Here is a 17100-nt window from a genome sequence, read left to right as displayed (position 1 = left end):
TGGTATTCTGGGCCCTAGGCCCACGTGGTTGGTAAAGGACGACACAGTGTGTAACGGTTCTGAACTGGCCCAGGCCACGTCCACCCGGATCCTTTTATTGGCAGGCGTAACTCGTGATGCTTGTGTTGGTTGTATGTGGCCTGGATGTAAGACCAGTCCTCAGGGAATGGTTGGAAGCAGTTTCGTGTCTGGCAGGACGCTATATCCCTCCCAAAATCCAAACGAAAAACAGAGTCCAACCTGTGGGAATAAATAAACAAACTAGATGCCACCCAGTCTCTCAGTCTCTAGAGCCAGTCCGCAGGGCATCACTGGACACGTGCAGCTGGCAGCAACCGGACATCACTGCTCACATCCATAATTTAACCAGATGATTCTGGGTACAAACAGGTGTGGATTGCGTCAAGACCCTTCGACAGCCTTCGGTTGGGTCAAAGTCACGCGAGGGCCGCTGCAAGACTGCCAGCAGTGCCATGGGTGAGTCATTCGTGCAACCACAAGGGTAGATGATACATGGTCAGCTGTGCTCGCCAATAGGATCCAGGTGCGGGGCAGGGTTAGCAGATGGTCTCTGGACAATTGGTCCTTCATGGTGCCAGGAGGGCCTCTTTGGTCTCTTGGTGGTTTGCGGGTGTAAGGCTCCACTCTGGTGGTCAGATACTCCTTCGGTGGATAGGGTGATGCACGTGGCATGATGGTGTTGTTACCATTAGACAACCTGTACGACAGGTGACAACAGTTTGTAGGTGGTACGGTGACTAGGGGAACTTCGCAGCCCCGTACCTTGGTGTCGCTGATCTTCTCTTACGGCATATGCAGTTCATAGCACAGATACCGTCAATCCTCAAGCAGCCGGTGACTGTGGAAGGACGGTCGCATCGGAAGCGTGGGGCAGATACGCGGCTCATGCAACTTACTTTCGGTTCTCCCGCTGGGCTGTCACCAGTGACGTCGCCCCACCTTGGTGGCTTACTTGTGTCGGTAGGTTCACTCTCATGTCGTGGCACGAGGCCTCAGTCTTTTGACCCTTGATCATTTTGTAACTCTTGATCATTTCTCCTGTCGTCGTCAGGATTTCAGTGTGACAGGTCTGGTCACACACCCATCTTCCGTCAATTTTTTTCAGATCTTTGCAATGTGACGTCGTGCCACGCACCACATGTTCTCTTCTTTTTCTGCTGGGAAGTGGCATCAGGCCACATGTCACATGTGTTCTCTTCTTCTATCGTGAGGTGGCACCAGGCCATGTGTCGCCAGTTGTCTTCTCATGGACTTCTCACTGGTCCCATCCTGTTTGTAGAACTGTGCGTTTCCTCCCATCATGGACCTCTTGCTGGTCACATCCTGTTCGTTGGACTGTGTGACTTCTGCCATCATGGAGCTATCGCAGGTCTTGTCCTGTCTACAAGACTCAACTCTTCTCTTCTTCCTGTGCTTCGGTTCATGTGGGGTTCATTCTCCTTCAGAATGCAGAGACGTCTAAGGTCAGCCAGACTCAGTCACAATTTCCACCGGGCATTGTTCAGTTATGTAGTTGTTGACTGAGCTTTTCTCATACTTTTCTTACTCTTGGCCCAAAGTAATGAGGGTGCAAAACAGAGTTGCCATGGGAGCCGAGGATCCTCTTTTATTGTCGGTGGTGGCAGCTTGCCACTAAAGTGTGCACGACTGTCCTTGTGCCTGTAGTGGGTTGATAGGCGACTCAGTCTATAAGCAGTGTGGGTCACTCCCTGAAGAGTCTCGAACCTGCTACGGGTGGTGTTACTGTAGTAAGGGGGATCAAACGATCTCCTCTCTTCATTCGTTGCACACTGGGCCTTTCCTTCCCTCTAGATTCTGGGGAGTACTGGTGGTGCTGTACGTGTGTCTGGGAGGTAGATGGCAGACAGGCCTTTATTTTTTTTTATAGTGGGGAGGAGTGCCAGACTTCCTCCTGGCATCAGAAGCGGCGTCTCTTTTGCGGGCTCCCGGCAGGTAACCAGGCTCTTTCCTTCATGCTTGCACGGTCTCTTCGAGGGTGCCATCTGCTGGCTCCCTGCAGGCCTGTGCCTCTCTTTTGCAGTGGTGGTGGCATACAATACTCTCTTCCCCTGTCCCAGAGAAAGCCAGTCTGTGGTTTGTGATCGGTCTTAAGAACAAATCACATGCTCCATAAAATTAGCAGATTCATTCCTTTCGGACTCTCAAAAAGGTTGTCAGGGCATACACCACCACAAACTCAACACAGCTCCCGACCCACAGCTATTCACATCTGCTGTCACACGGATCCTTTGCCCATCTCAAATGACTTCAAGCAAGAGTAACTCACTACGTCTTTCTTCAACTCCTCAAACTCCCTCTTAGATCCAACCCAAACTGCTCTTTTTGTTTTTCAATAGGCATCGTAATGGTTCTATTTTAGTGGCCTACTTTTCCAAAATTCCAGACAGAACCCTGCCAAACCCTGGGGAAATAATGGTCGCTTCTTCGGTTGAGGTGTCGGTGCCTATAAAATCCCCTCAATATGATTCGGTTTCGGTGATCCCTTCCTAAGGAATTCTGTATCCTGTGCACACTAGCTCTTCTCACCTGAATTTGCATTTAGGCACTTTCAATGTTATACCTTTCTTCTCCAACTCACGTAAGACAGAAAACAAATTGTTATCACGAACATTAGTCACGAACACCGTTATGTCATCCAGGAAAGCCAACGCATCGGTCACCCCCTTCAAGGCGGTGACCGGCACAGTCCGAATGTAACCATTAACTTGTAATGATGGCTGAAGAGCCAGTTTAGAGGGAGTATGGCAGGGTTTCCTCCCAAAACCTCGAATTCTTCCCAAAATACTGTGGAATCTCCAGCCACACCTTTGGTGATCAAACCATATTAGATGGCGTAGCTTCAAGGGCACAGCCTTTTGTAGCTCTGCAACTGGGCCAGAGGAAGAGCAGAAACCACTCTCCTAGAGATATTCCCATACAGAGGAGGCGTGGCCTGGAAGTCTGGGCTGGACTGTCCCTGTTGGGTTGCAGCCAAGACTGATTTAGCTAGGTGTAGGAAGCTGGCTTTGTATGTGATATTGCCACTAGGTGGTAATATCGTACACAGAGTTCAGGGGTTCCCCAACAGTGTGCAGGGCTCAATGAAAAACCCAAAGTGCGCTATTTGTGGTAGTGTGGGCGAGCAGCCTCAGGCCTAACACAGAGGAGTGTAGGACATTTATTACAGTAATGATCAATAATGGACACACGGCTCAAGAAGGAGATCCAGACCAATTTTAGAAAATTATACTTAGTATATTATTTTAAGACCCAGGTTGTCGTAATTAGGTAAGTATGATTTTAATTAAAAATACTTTTCACTTCCAAAAAGCAACACTTGGAAACTTTTTCAAACTGACCAATGTTATCCTATGGGGAAAACCAATATTGCTGTTTAACATATGAGTAACAAACTTACAATTTCAGTCTTCGGAGCCAAAAGCCAGGGGTCAGTTAGGAACCAAACTGCACCACCAGCACCAAAGGGGTGGCCGGGTGCAGAGGTCTAAATCAGAGTTCGGCCCAATGCTTTCCAATGGAGACAGGAAGTGCCCAGAGCCACACTGCTTGCAGGTAAGTAAATCGTTTTAGGGGCCAAGCTTGGGGGCTAGGTTTAAGCACTGGGGGTCGGGGGGGGGGGGGGGACTACAAAGCACACCAGCCATACACCATCAGCGACACCGGGGTACATGGGTGCTGGGTGCAAATTAGATGTCGGGCACCAATGCTTTTAAATTAGGATTTTCCTGATGGTAAAGAGGCTGCAGGCATAGCACCAAAGGTTGCAGAATGAAGACCAGTGACAGCAGATGTAAATTGGAGTGTAGGGGGTTGTAAGGGCACCGTTGGTTCAGGTCACAACGGCCCAGGGGCTTCAGGTGCAAGCGTGTCTTTGGACGTCGGAATCTTCGTACCGAAGCAGGTCCCAGTCGGGGGGAGCTTCTGGATTCACACTGCAGGCGCCTGCGTGGAGGGCAGGAGGGGAGAGGTCAGCCAACTCTGGACATGAGGTCTGGATCACAGGGGAAACTTCACTGCACAGGTGAGCCATTCAGACTCGGGCTGTGAGAGTTAGTTGCAGAGCGGGCTGGAGGCGCAGATCCACCCGAATCAGGAGTCTTTGGAGTCTTTCTTCTGGACAGGTTCGCTGTCCTCAGGAGATTAGACTCTTTATTGAAGGCTACAGTCCTCCCAGGGGTTTTGGAAGATCGTTGTTTCAAGACAAGTCACAGGGTCGTCAAAGCTGAAGACAGGCTGGTAGGGCTGAGGCTAAGGCAGTTGTCTTCTGGCTTCTAGTACAGGGTGTCTTCTTTCTTCTTGGGTCATGGTAGATCTGAGGGTCTACTACTTTTAGGAGGCGTTTTAGGAGAGTAGCAAGTAAGGCCAATGGGCACCCTACCTGGGGTGACTACACCCTCTACTATGCCACCATCCTATGGGGGCACAGACCTAGCCCTGATAGGAGAGACCCCCCCCCCATCTTCAAGATAGCAGGGACTGATGATTCACTTCGCTCCCCCCCCCCCACCTTAGGTGAGTGGTTGGCAGAGGTGGGCACACCTCCTATCTTTTCACATTTTCCCACCGGTATTCCCGCCCAAAGTGGGGGTGTAAACCACTAGCAGCAGAGACTTGGGGTCGAATTACACAGGCAGCATGCCTTCGAAGCTTCCCTCTTCAAAGCACTGGCCCATCATGGGGGAGGAAGCATTACACCTCTGCCCAGGATGTGCATTGTTTCTGGTCCCAGAGAACAGTGGGTCTATGGAGACCCGGGGTCCAGGAACATGTCTGGTGGTGGCTGGCTGCCTACAGCCAGTCAGAGACCACATCAGGGCTGGAAGATTTTCAGGTGGCACCTCTAAGGTGCCCTCTGAGTACACGATACATTAAATCCCACACTGGCATTAGTGTGGATTTATTGAAAGGAGTAGTTTACCACTATATTCAGTAAAGCCATCATAGTGCTGTGGAACTCGTGTTGTCGAGTTCCCAGCCCATGTAATCTATATGACTTCAATGGCACTTACAATATTATGAAATGGTTCCCAATATTCTAGGGGCATATCTGCTCATGCCGATATGTCCTCACCTAGAATATAGTGCACCCTGCCTTAGGGCTGCGAGAACTGCAAGAGGGGTGACTTACCAGCACCTCCATAGGGGACCTGGATGGCAGGGACCCTGTGCTCTACATTTGAAACCACACCAAAACTAGGCAAAACGTGGGGGGCTAACCATGCATAAGAGGCACTTTCTCACACTAGTTGTGGTCCTTGCCGGGCACTCCACACCCACACCCCCTTAGGCAGAATAGATTTGTAGGTACAGATAATGTAACCCACTTTGGGGGCATTTTCCGAGTGCACAGAGTTGAATAGGTCCAGTGCACACTGTCAGTGGAACCAAGGTGTACCTTTCTGATGCGCTATGAGTAGGGTGAAACCAGTCCTGGGTTGCTTGTGTTCCAGTTCAGGGAAGGCATGGCTTCGCAGTTCGGACTCAATTGTTCCCATCGGAGCAGGGTCAAGACTGATTTGCATATAGCTGGGTCCAAATTGAGGTGGCATGGTTAGCAAAATAACGATGGATTGGCATGTGGCTGAGATTAAATCATGCATACCATACATCACTTTTTGTATACTTTAGTGTGTAGCCCCGAGTAAGACCGGTATACACAGACTGGAACCAAGCTGTACCTGGCAGATGATCCCTTAGTAGGGTGAAATCAGTCCTGGGTCACCTGTGATCCTATTCATGGAGGTCCTGGCTTGGTAGTTGTGCTGGACTGTTCCCATTGGATCAGGGTGAAGACTGATTTGCATATGGCTGGGTCAAAACTGAGGTGGCATGGCGTGCACAATAACCATGGATTGGGATGTGGCCCAAGTAATTACCAGCTGCTGAGATTATCTCAAGCACTCTATCCATCACTTTTTCTGTACTTCTGAATTGAATGGAGAACATTTCACCATCTGTCACTGGCTTTGGTGGAATTTCCACACTGGTTTCACAATCAACGTGGCACCACCTATGACAGAGAAAGCCTCACTGTTTCAGAAATCTCTGCCGTCTACTTGGAGAACTCGACACAGTGTAGAACTTCCACTGCGAGCATGGCATTACGATGTCCACTTGAACGGACAGAAATTCCACTGGTAAAACTCTGAAGCAGCCTTCCATCCTGCCCACCCCCCCATGCAGCACTGCGAAAGACCAAACAATTATCGCTAAACATTGGGTTCCACAAATTGAGAGGTAAATGTGCACCATCTAGACCCCCCCCCCCTTTTAGAAAACTAAAACAGAGAACCCCCTCCCTCCGAACTGCTTTCTGAGGGACACTCTTGTTACACATTCACTTTTAACTAAACAAATATCTTACAGGTAGACCAGGACAGCTAACCTTTGACCCTGGTCTCCTGAAATGTGATTTCTCAGAATGAGCATTAGCAGCACTTATCTCCCTCTATTCCACAGTACGTTTGGGTCATGTTTGCAGGTTTCTTCTGAGCACCAGGGAGATTATCTTGGTACTGGAGAAAAACCATGGGCCCATGCCATGGAGCACCTCTAGGCCCAGGACTCGTGTTTTCAGGGGGGTGACTGAAAAAACCCACAATCGAGAAATTAGCGGCTAGCTCAAGGACCACACGGTGCACCCGCAGCGGGCAGCTCCACTACCAGCGTGGGTGCTCCGCACTGGTGGGAGATGGCAGTAGACACCACAGCAGTACTTGGTAAAAAGTCAAGTAGAGTATGTCCAGCAGTGCTTTACACTGCTGTGCTGGAGGAGTGGCCACAGCTTTTTATCCCTCAGACAGGAGTTTGGAGGGTGGTGCAGTTGTGGTGAAAAAAGGAAGGCACCAAAGCCCTACTCAAGGTATCTTGAAGAGGCAACCGGAAGTGCAGAAAGCAGTGTTGAGGCAGCAGTTATATTTCTGTCCCACCCTATCGCTCCCACCCAAAATCCCCCCTAGGAGAAACTGACAATGTTCCTCCAGAAGATAACGTTATAGCGCCTTTGCCTGATACACAAGAAAACACATCTACTGCACTCTCAGCAACAGGGAGAGAGACACACCTTTACCTGGGGGTTCAACAGACAACATACCATACCCTTTCTCTCCATTAACCATTGTTGCGGAGATAAACCCACACTCTCTCACCCTTCTATAGTCACCTACTAAGCCAAACAGCCAGCCTTTGAAATGGGTATCCCTTCTAAGCAACCTCTTTAAATGTATTAATACTGAAGAAATGATTTTATGATTTTAAACCGCTTTTTTTCTCATCTATTCATGTTTTAGTCTGTAAGTAAGTGTTACGTGCATTTTTAAAAAGCCTTAAATATATCCAACAGTTTACTAACTGATAATAGATCTAACTTAGCAAACTACATTGACCACTTAGAGATACATATTCTGGAGGGAAAGATTTGGTTTCATAGAATAAGATAGAAAACTTGGTTTAAGATGTCATGGAAAGGAAAGTTTCATGTAAAAGATGTTTAGCATCGGAGTCTTTACTTTGCAAGTGGTGGAACACACAATGAAACATTCCGAGTTACAACATGGATAAGAATGTACCTTCGGAAAATATAAAATTACAAAATTGGAAAATAATACACATTAGAGGAAGGAATGTACAATGTCGTATATCTGAAGATATGTAGGGCATTCCCTAATTCAATATGATCCTAAGAGTGACTGCAGGAAAGCATAATAACTTCCAAGGGCACTGAAGAAGCCGGAGGACTTCTGAATTCAAGAGTGATCAGATGGTATTGGGAAGGGATGGACCAGTAACGTTAAAAAGACATAACCTGAAAATGTTGAAGGAAAGAAGATCATTCAGGTCTTTCTTGGAAGTAGAGTGAGAGGAAGGAGAATAGACGTATGGAGGCGATGGCGGTTACGTGCCAGATTTTGATATTAAGAGAATTAAGCAGCCATTGCGCAGGGTTTCCCTCACACCGGAGCCCTCGAGAGAAGGTAGTCCGAAAATAAAATTAACTATGCAGAGGCTGGGATCCAAGAAAAATAATGGAGATGCATCCCCAAGGTGAGGTGCAGCACTGTTCATTTGTCTAAATTTAGAAATAGCTGCAAGATGAATCCTCGATGAACCACAGAAGAACTCTTTGGCAAGTGGGACAAAAGAAGGCAGCATCTGGCATGGATGTGTGGAGTACAGATGTAACTCTACCACTGGACCAATGAAAACCTCATTTCCATTTCATTGGCCTGTAATGGGAGTAGAAACGACTCTGGTGCTAGCCGTGTCTTCATACTTCTAATGCTCAGTGTGCATGCCTTTAGATGCCCTACGGAGGGATTTGTGATGTAGTATTGTTAGTAACCCTTGCCAGATGGGGGTTACTGCTATGGAAACTTGTTGCCTACAGCAGACACCAGATGGGGGTTGCTGCTATGGAAGTCTTGTTGCCTGCAGCCCTTGCCAGATGGGGGTTACTGCTATGGAAACTTGTTGCCTACAGCCGATACCAGATGGGGGTTGCTGCTATGGAAGTCTTGTTGCCTGCAGCCCTTGCCAGATGGGGGTTACTGCTATGGAAACTTGTTGCCTACAGCCGATACCAGATGGGGGTTGCTGCTATGGAAGCCTTGTTGCCTGCAGCCCATGCCAGATGGGTATTGATCATCGTGCACCATCCTTATTGCGAGGTAAAGATGCCAGCAGCCCCAGGCTTGGGACCGAGCAGTAAAGGGAACAGGCAGCTTTTGTCCAGAGGCACCACCTCTGCCCGTCAATAGGGCAACAACTTCTGCCTACAAACTTTGGGCTTTTGCTGGAGAGCACGGCTTGGTGGAAAGAACGCAGCCCGGAGAGAGGAGAGTAAAGGTGAATGTAGCTGGATGACCCATCAATTGGTCATGATCATCTCCCAATTAGTGGAAACATGGTGGACTCCTCCCTCAGCCAACTTCCCCTGACCCTCTGGCAAGATGGTGCGGGGATCGGGTTGGGGAGTCGGAGAGGGTTACAGGCTACAGAGCCAGCAGTGGATGGCAGCCACTGCATCTGTGCTGTAGGTGTCACCTCCTAGACCCTCCCTGTAAGAGATTGGATTATTTTTGGGATGGGTGGCTGCCCACTGCAAGGAATAATCACAACTCTTGTCAGAGAGGTCCCTCAAAGTCACTAAGTTAACCTAAGCTATATTACCTGGTAGCTATTGCACACAGCAGACAAGCTTAACTTAGGCCAATGTGCAAACTATTTATACATGACCAAAACAGTAATAAAGTTAAAATGTAAAACCATAAAAATCCCAACCTGCATTATTAAAAATAGAGCAAAATCAAATAAACAAAATGAGACACAAATTACAAAAATCTAATAGCGGAAACTAGAGTTATAACATTTTAAATTATTACAGATAACAGGTCCAGTACTCTTGTGATGTTCGGCAGATTCAGAAACTGTTCGGAAGAGGGAGCCTGGAGAGGCTACATTTATACCTGGCACAAAGCAGTGGGTGGGCTGGACTTCCTGCTCCTTCCTAATCAATGGGGTAAAAGTTCCCTACTCACTTTGTTTAGTAATTCTTGTTTGCCTTACTGCAAACAGGCTCAAAAAGCCATGTGTCGGGGCATTTTCAAGACGGCGGAAGTCTTCGACCAAACTAAACTTGGGCTCAGAGGCTGTTGCAGCAAGTGGGGAAGTGTACTATGGTAATCCTAATGTACTGCTGCATCCAACACTAAAATACAGTTTGAAGCAGGCATGGTAGCCACAGCAAACCCAGAAACAGAATTCTCGTAAGACAAAAGCAGGGTCCTTCAGCAACCATGTACAGGAGACACAAGAATCGTCTTGGAATCCTGTTCTTGCCCTTTCAAGTGAGTCCTAAATGTTTCATGTGACTCAGACTATTTCAAGCAGGATTGGACACTGTTCTGGATGACAAAAGAAGGCTTACAGCCAATAACCTTCATATTCTGTTGAGCTCAGAGGTATCATCTTTGCCTATTTAGGTCAGCCTTTTCTTTGCCCCTGGACTGCATGTCCAACCTCATTCGCACCTAATCAAAGCTGGAGTACAGACTGAGCTGGCAGAGGCTTATGCTAATTAGTCCTCTAATGGTTCAGCCAAGAAAAGTGTAACTTTCTAAAAGATACTTTTACTTAATATTTATTACAAAACCAACTTCACCATTAAATTAGATTTTTAAGAACTTATAAAAAAAAATGTTATGCTGATCCCTTTTCTGTGTTAGCAGTACTAATACTTTAATTTACACCCAGGTTTCCTACATAGGGTAGCTAGGCATGCCATAGTGAGAATAGAATTTTGGGTCTTGTCACTGTAGAGATGTTAAAATAATTTTTCTACGTCTTACGTTTTAAAACCATACAGTCTACCTTGTGGGCTACTAGGCCTACAAAGGGGTGACTTACTAATATATAAAAGGGAGTTTTTTTACTCATCAAAAGGGGTTATTTTGACAGGTTGTAAATCAGGTTTTACACTTCCACAGCCAGGCTACACGGGCTAGCCCTGAAGCCATGTTTGCACTGCCACTATAGCGGATGGCACAATAAGAGCTGCAGTCCAAAAGTGGCATTTAACTTCCGGGCCCTTGTGCACTTCCTACACCATGTACTAGGGTCTTGCAGTCAAATTACATTTACCAATCCGGAGTAAACCAATTTACCTTGTTTAAAGGGGAAGGAAGTACATGCCCTTTACTACTGGTTATCAGGCATAAAGTGCACAGGGTAAAATGCACAGTGCTTTGCAACCAGCGAAAAATGGGCCCAGAAAAGAGGAAAAATCTGGGGTGCTCAGGCAGGAAAGGTGGCTTTCCAACACACTCTGCTTTGAAACAAGCAGTGTAGCTGTTGAGATGCTAGGACAGGCTGGCAAGTTGTCCGTCAAAACAGCCCTAGCATAAAGTTTCCTATATTGTTCGTGGAACTATTGCACTGGTGAGGGCATGTCCCAATTCAAGATGTGACTAATCCGTTTTAAGCTCTCAAGGGAGGAGCTGGTCACTAGCCATCGAAAGGCACCTGGACTTTTGGTGGCGGGTGAAAGAACAGAAGAGGGGATGACCTGCAGCAGGCCTATGAAATCTGAACTGCTGGGCCCTAAATGTTTTTCTTCCTTGCAGTCATAGCAGGAGCCGAGAGGGTTTATTGAATGGAAGCAAGGGCTACACAACCGAGGAAGAGGTTTGCAAAATCTGTCAAAATTTTACCCTCTACTTCGGCAGACGGCAAGGCCCATTCCAATGCTCCAGCTGTAGTAAGTATTACAGTTGTAAATTAAAAAACCTCATCTGAAACAGGACCAGAGAGATGAGGGATGTCCCTTTCTGTTGAAGTGTCTGGACTACTCTTATATTGTAAGTTCAGATGTAAGCGAGCATCAATACTGTAATTGGGAAGGAGATGGTCAGCCTCCAGATCTCCTCTTATGGTCATATTCATCAGCCATTGAAAGACTGTTCGAGCCAACGATCTCCCCCTTCAGGGACAATCTGAGGCCTAGAGATGTGCTCTGATCTTTCTCGTCTTGAACATCCCTATAGGTACCAGACTGGTGCAGAAATCCTTTCTCTATAGCTCTACCAGATGGTAGGAAGCCCCACCTTTGCATCAACGTTGGAAGTGACATCATACTAACTTAAAACAGGTTTTAAAAAAAATTCCCAAAAACTCACAAGAAATTAGAATTGCTAGAGCAACCTATAGATCCTCATTACAAAAGCGGAAATTGGAGTTGAAAGAGAATGCCTGGACTGCTTTAGTCCAGGCTAGCTCTTTGAGAGACAACATTGCTTTCTGGAGAGCAATAAATGCTCCTTTTTTCAATGAAAGGAAAACTGATTTGATAGAGCTTGCTATCGAAGATTCAGCTTGGGTCGATCACTTCACCGAGCTCTATAAAAAAGATGACTTGCCTACCTCAGACTGCAATTCCCAACTCCAATCGGTTGATAGTGAGCCTATTTTGCCTCCCTTGTTCCCCTTAGGGATCTTCTTCTCTATCACTGAAGTGGAAGAAGCATTGTTGGCAAGCTCAAAAAACAAAGCTCCAGGGCCTGATGGGATCCCTATAGATATTTACAAAGATAATATTTCTCTATGGGCCCCATTGCTTACCAATGTATTAAATAGCTTTAACAAAAAAGGATTCCCACTTACCTGGCAGGAAGCGATCGTAGTGCCTATTTTTAAGAAGGGAGATCGTAATGATCCCAAATGTTATAGGCCAATTTCGCTTCTTGACTCACTTATGAAGGTGGCTGGTAGAATTATTTTAAATAGGCTGCAATTATGCGCGGAGGATAACGGTATTTTATAAAAATTTCAGTATGGTTTTAAGGCAGGTTTGGGAACTATAGAACAAGGCCTCAATTTAGCTTTAATAACTGGCAAATACATGATGGCAAAAAAGGGTAACCTTTTTATGACCTTCGTTGATCTTAGTTCAGCGTTTGACTGCCTAAGCCACGAAGTCTTATGGGACACTTTAAGTGGGTTTGGCATAGATCAAATAATTCTTAACTTTTTAAAATAACTTTATAGAGGGGCAGGGGCAAGGGTACGATATGGAAAAAGAGGAGAATGTACCAACAAATTTCCAATAATGAAAGGCGTTCGCCAGGGTTGCATTTTGGCACCTTTTCTTTTTAATTTATATATAAATGGTGTGCCGGACTTTTTATTGGAATTAGATGTAGATTACCCACAAATCGATGGAGCGGCGGTCCCCATTTTACTCTATGCTGATGATGCGGTCATCATGGCTAGAACCCAATTGGGCCTCCAAAAGGCAGTAACCAGTTTTTCAACTTATATGAGTTCCAGGGGTTTAAAAATTAATATTGGGAAAACCTTTACCATGTGCTGCTCATCAAAGAAAAAGCTTTCTTGTGATATTTTTATTCAGAAGTCTAAGATAGGCTTAACAAGTACTTTTTCATATTTAGGGATTGTTTTTAATAAAATGGGAACTTGGAAATCAGCGGTCAGTACAAGGAATCTTGCTTTTGCCCGTGCTCTAGGCGCAGTAAAACAATTTGCAAATAAACTGGGGGGTAGGCCTGTACGTATCCTTTTGGAGATTTACAAGTCTAAATGTGTCTCAACTGCTATTTATGGGGCCAGTATCTGGGGCACGAAGGATTGCCGGGAAATACAAGCTAAAGAAAATTCTTTCCTGTGCTATCTCTTAGCGGTACCCATTTCGACCTCCACATACATTTGCCATAGAGAACTCGATCTGGTTTAAATTTCGAATTTAATAAAAATTAGCCCCTTATTGCTATGGCATAAGATATGGACTTCTGAGGCGACCATCTATAATAGAGCCATCCTGCTAGACTGTATGAGATTAGAGAGATCGAAAGATATCAAATGGATTTCATTTATAAAGGAATTCCTGGCTAATATGGGGTGTGTAGAATATTTTAATTCCCCATCCTCGCTATCCTTGATCTCCAGAAAGGCTTTAAAAAAATGTTGTCTTGAATTTCTGGAATCCAAACGGTGGCTTGAGGAGAGGAATAAGACATCTGTATCACATCATCATCTAATATTTCAGGGATCTGGCATGCAGCTTTATTTATCTCCCGAGCTTTCTTGTTACACTAGGATGCTGTTAGCTCGACTTAGAACTGGTTCTTATTATAGGATGTTAACCTTCCCGGAAAATAATGATTGGTCATCAAGTTTAATTAAATGCCCCTGTGATAACCTCTCTACGCAAACAACAATACATTGTGTTTTATTTTGTAAATACTATGCCTGGGGAAGAAAGAGATTTTTGATTCCACTTCTTAAGATTTGGGGCTTAAGACAGTGTAAACCTGCTTATGTAAAGCTGCTGCTTCTAGAAGATGAATTGACCATTAGTGCTGTATCAAAATTTTTAAAATTTGCAATCCGATGTAGATCCACCATGAATTAAATTTTGGCTTCCCAGTTTTAGGTTTTCCCTATTATGTAGTACTCAGATTCTGATGTATTTCGATTCTTACTATTGTGTTTTTATGTATGTATTTTTAATGTGCTTTTATGGTTTTAACAATTGAAATCGAATAAAGCTATCTTTGACTTGACTTTGACATCCATGTGATGTCGCAGGAGCCAGAGAGTGCCCCACTGCCGAGACAACCTCGGTTTTCCATCAACTGTTTACATGCTACTGAAGCAGCATGATGGGAACCTCATTAGATTTTGATACATGGTGCAACAGCTTATGAAATGGGATCTTATTGTTCTGGTCCATAATAATCCATCGAAACGGGGAGGTGGTAGGCATCGGTAAGGAATCTAAAGCAAACAGGATATCTACCAGAAATATCGGTACCGAAGGGAAGTAACTTTTTCTTCTGATGGGTACTTCTACCTACAGATTCCCAGTGTGCAGGAGGGCCTTAATGGATGGTTATACCAGGAAGTTCTGCAGCACAGAATGTGCAAAATGGCCATTCCACCTCGCCGCCAAACCCAGACAATAGTGGGCACTCTACAGATATCAGCAGCGGGGACTCCCAGAGCTAGGACAGATGTTGAAGGCTTGGCCCTCGAGGAGAGTGCCCAGATGTTCTCCAGTAGTTCTTTTTGGGCTATGCCATGGAAAATTTCAATGCACCAAATAATCCACCTAGATCAAGTGCTTTTAGATTAACCCAAATGGAAAGGGGTCACCACCTTTGGGAGAAAAGCAGCTCTGATAATTTGGAGCAACGTTTTGGGATAAAAGTTGGTGAAGAGCAATTTCACACTCCGTGCCAGCAGCTCACTCACACGTTTTGGCCAAAGTAAAGGAAACCAGACAAAAAAATGTAATTGTTAACGTCTTAAGAACAACTATGAAGGGGCTTGAATGGAGCTCACATCAAATACAGTAAGAAGCAGGTCCTAATCCCACTGTCTCATAACAAAGAGGTGGGAGTAAACGCTTCAGTCATGCCTTTCAAGAATTGTACAACGGGGACTAGAAAAGGGATGAGTGATCCGGAAGTCAAAGAAAAGCCAACAAGGCCACTAGATACACCTTCATCATACCCATGGCACATCCCTCTCCAGACAAAGAAAGTGAGAGCTTCAGAATGTCAGATAACCACACTTTCAAAGGGTCAATTTGGTGATCTACGCACCTGGTGACAAACCTGTGCCACCTCCAGGAGTGAAGCGATGTAGTGGAGAAACAACGGGTTGATAGGATCACATCCACCACATCACCAGGCAGCTGGAAGGCAGTCAAGTGTCCCCACTCCATCTCCTTGCATGGAGACACTGTATTTTAAGGTGAAGGACCTGCCCCTCTGATTGGCACAGAAGATCCAACCTGAGATGAAGACAATTTGGGGGACACAGAGAGAGGTGCAGAACATCTGCATACCACCCCTCTTGACCAATCTGGTGCCACTAAGATGACTTGGGCCCTGCCTTGGCAGATCTTCCTCAGGACCCAAGGATATGAGAGATTATTATTACTATGCATACTTTGTAAAGTGCATGGCTACCTAAAAAAGCTTTCCCAGCGCTCAGCTCATTACAGTAATGAGATACTGGGTAGCAAAGAAGAAACTTCCTTACTGGAATGCATCCCCCAACGCTCCTTATGCTGGATGCGGATGGGCACAGAATTCACATAATGTGAATTGAAACGAGAGGCAAAGAGTTCCACTTAGAGCGAAACCCATTGAGAAAAGATGTTCTGCACTACCTTCAGGCACAGATGCCACTCGCGCTCAGCAAGATGACTCCCACTCAGTCATTCGGCAAGTCAAGTCAAGTCAAAAGATTTGTATAGCGCGCTACATACCCAGAGGGTCTCAAGGCGCTTGTAGAAGGGTGGGGAGTTACTTGTTGAATATCCACGTTTTGAGTTGCTTTCTGAATGCTAGGTGGTTCTGAGTAAGGCGAAGGTGAGTGGGAAGTGAGTTCCAGGTTTTAGCTGCTAGGTAGGAGAAGGATCTACCTCCCATGGTGGTTCTGTTGATGCGAGGTACATTAGCAAGGGCTTGGTTGGAGGATCGTAGCTGGCGGGAGGGGGTGTAGAAGGATAGTCGTGTGTTGAGGCATTCGGGTCCGATTTCGTAGAGTGCTTTGTGTGCGTGGGTTAGGAGCCGGAAAGTGATCCTCTTATTGACGGGGAGCCAGTGGAGGTTTTTCAGGTGATCAGAGATGTGATCTTTACGCTGGATGTCTAGTATGAGCCTGGCTGAGGCGTTCTGGATTCGTTGTAGTTTTTTCTGGAGTTTTGCGGTGGTGCCGGCGTAGAGGGTGTTTCCGTAGTCCAGTCGGCTCGTGACCAGAGCGTGGATGACTGTTTTTCTAGTTTCGGTAGGGATCCAGCGAAATGTTTTTTTGAGCATGCGAAGAATGTTGAAGCAAGATGAAGAAACGGCGTTGACTTGTCTGTTCATCGAGAGTGAGGAGTCCAGGATGACGCCCAGATTCCGTGCGTGGTCCGTCGGGATGGGTGCTATTCCAAGGGCCTCTGGCCACCAAGAGTCGTCCCAGGCGGAGGGGGAGGTACCTAAGATGAGGACTTCTGTTTTGTCTGAGTTCAGTTTCAGACGGCTGTGCTTCATCCATTCGGCTACTTCTTTCATTCCTTCGTGTAGGTTGGTTTTGGCCGTGTTAGGGTCTCTGGTGAGTGATAGGATCAGTTGAGTGTCGTCGGCGTAGGAGATGATGTTGAGGTTGTGTTGACGTACAATGGCCGCGAGGGGGCTCATGTAAACGTTGAAGAGGGTGGGACTGAGTGAGGACCCTTGAGGTACGCCGCAGATGACTTCAGTGGCCTCTGACTTGAATGGTGGGAGGCGGACTCTCTGGGTTCTTCCGGAGAGGAACGAGGTGATCCATTCCAGTGCTTTTCCTTGGATTCCGATGTTTTTGAGGCGCTGTAGAAGGGTGCTATGGCAGACTGTGTCGAAGGCTGCGGAGAGGTCGAGGAGGATGAGGGCGTCTGTGTCTCCATTGTCCAGTAGAGTTCGAATGTCGTCTGTTGCTGCGATGAGGGCGGTTTCGGTGCTGTGCTTGGCTCGGAAGCCGGACTGTGAGGAGTCGAGGGATTTGTTGGTT

The sequence above is a fragment of the Triturus cristatus genome, chromosome 5_1 (genome assembly GCF_964204655.1).
Source record: "Triturus cristatus chromosome 5_1, aTriCri1.1, whole genome shotgun sequence".
NCBI classification, from domain to species: Eukaryota; Metazoa; Chordata; class Amphibia; order Caudata; family Salamandridae; genus Triturus; species Triturus cristatus.
The sequence above is the reverse complement of the archived record's forward strand: the minus strand, read 5'-3'. Positions refer to the sequence as shown.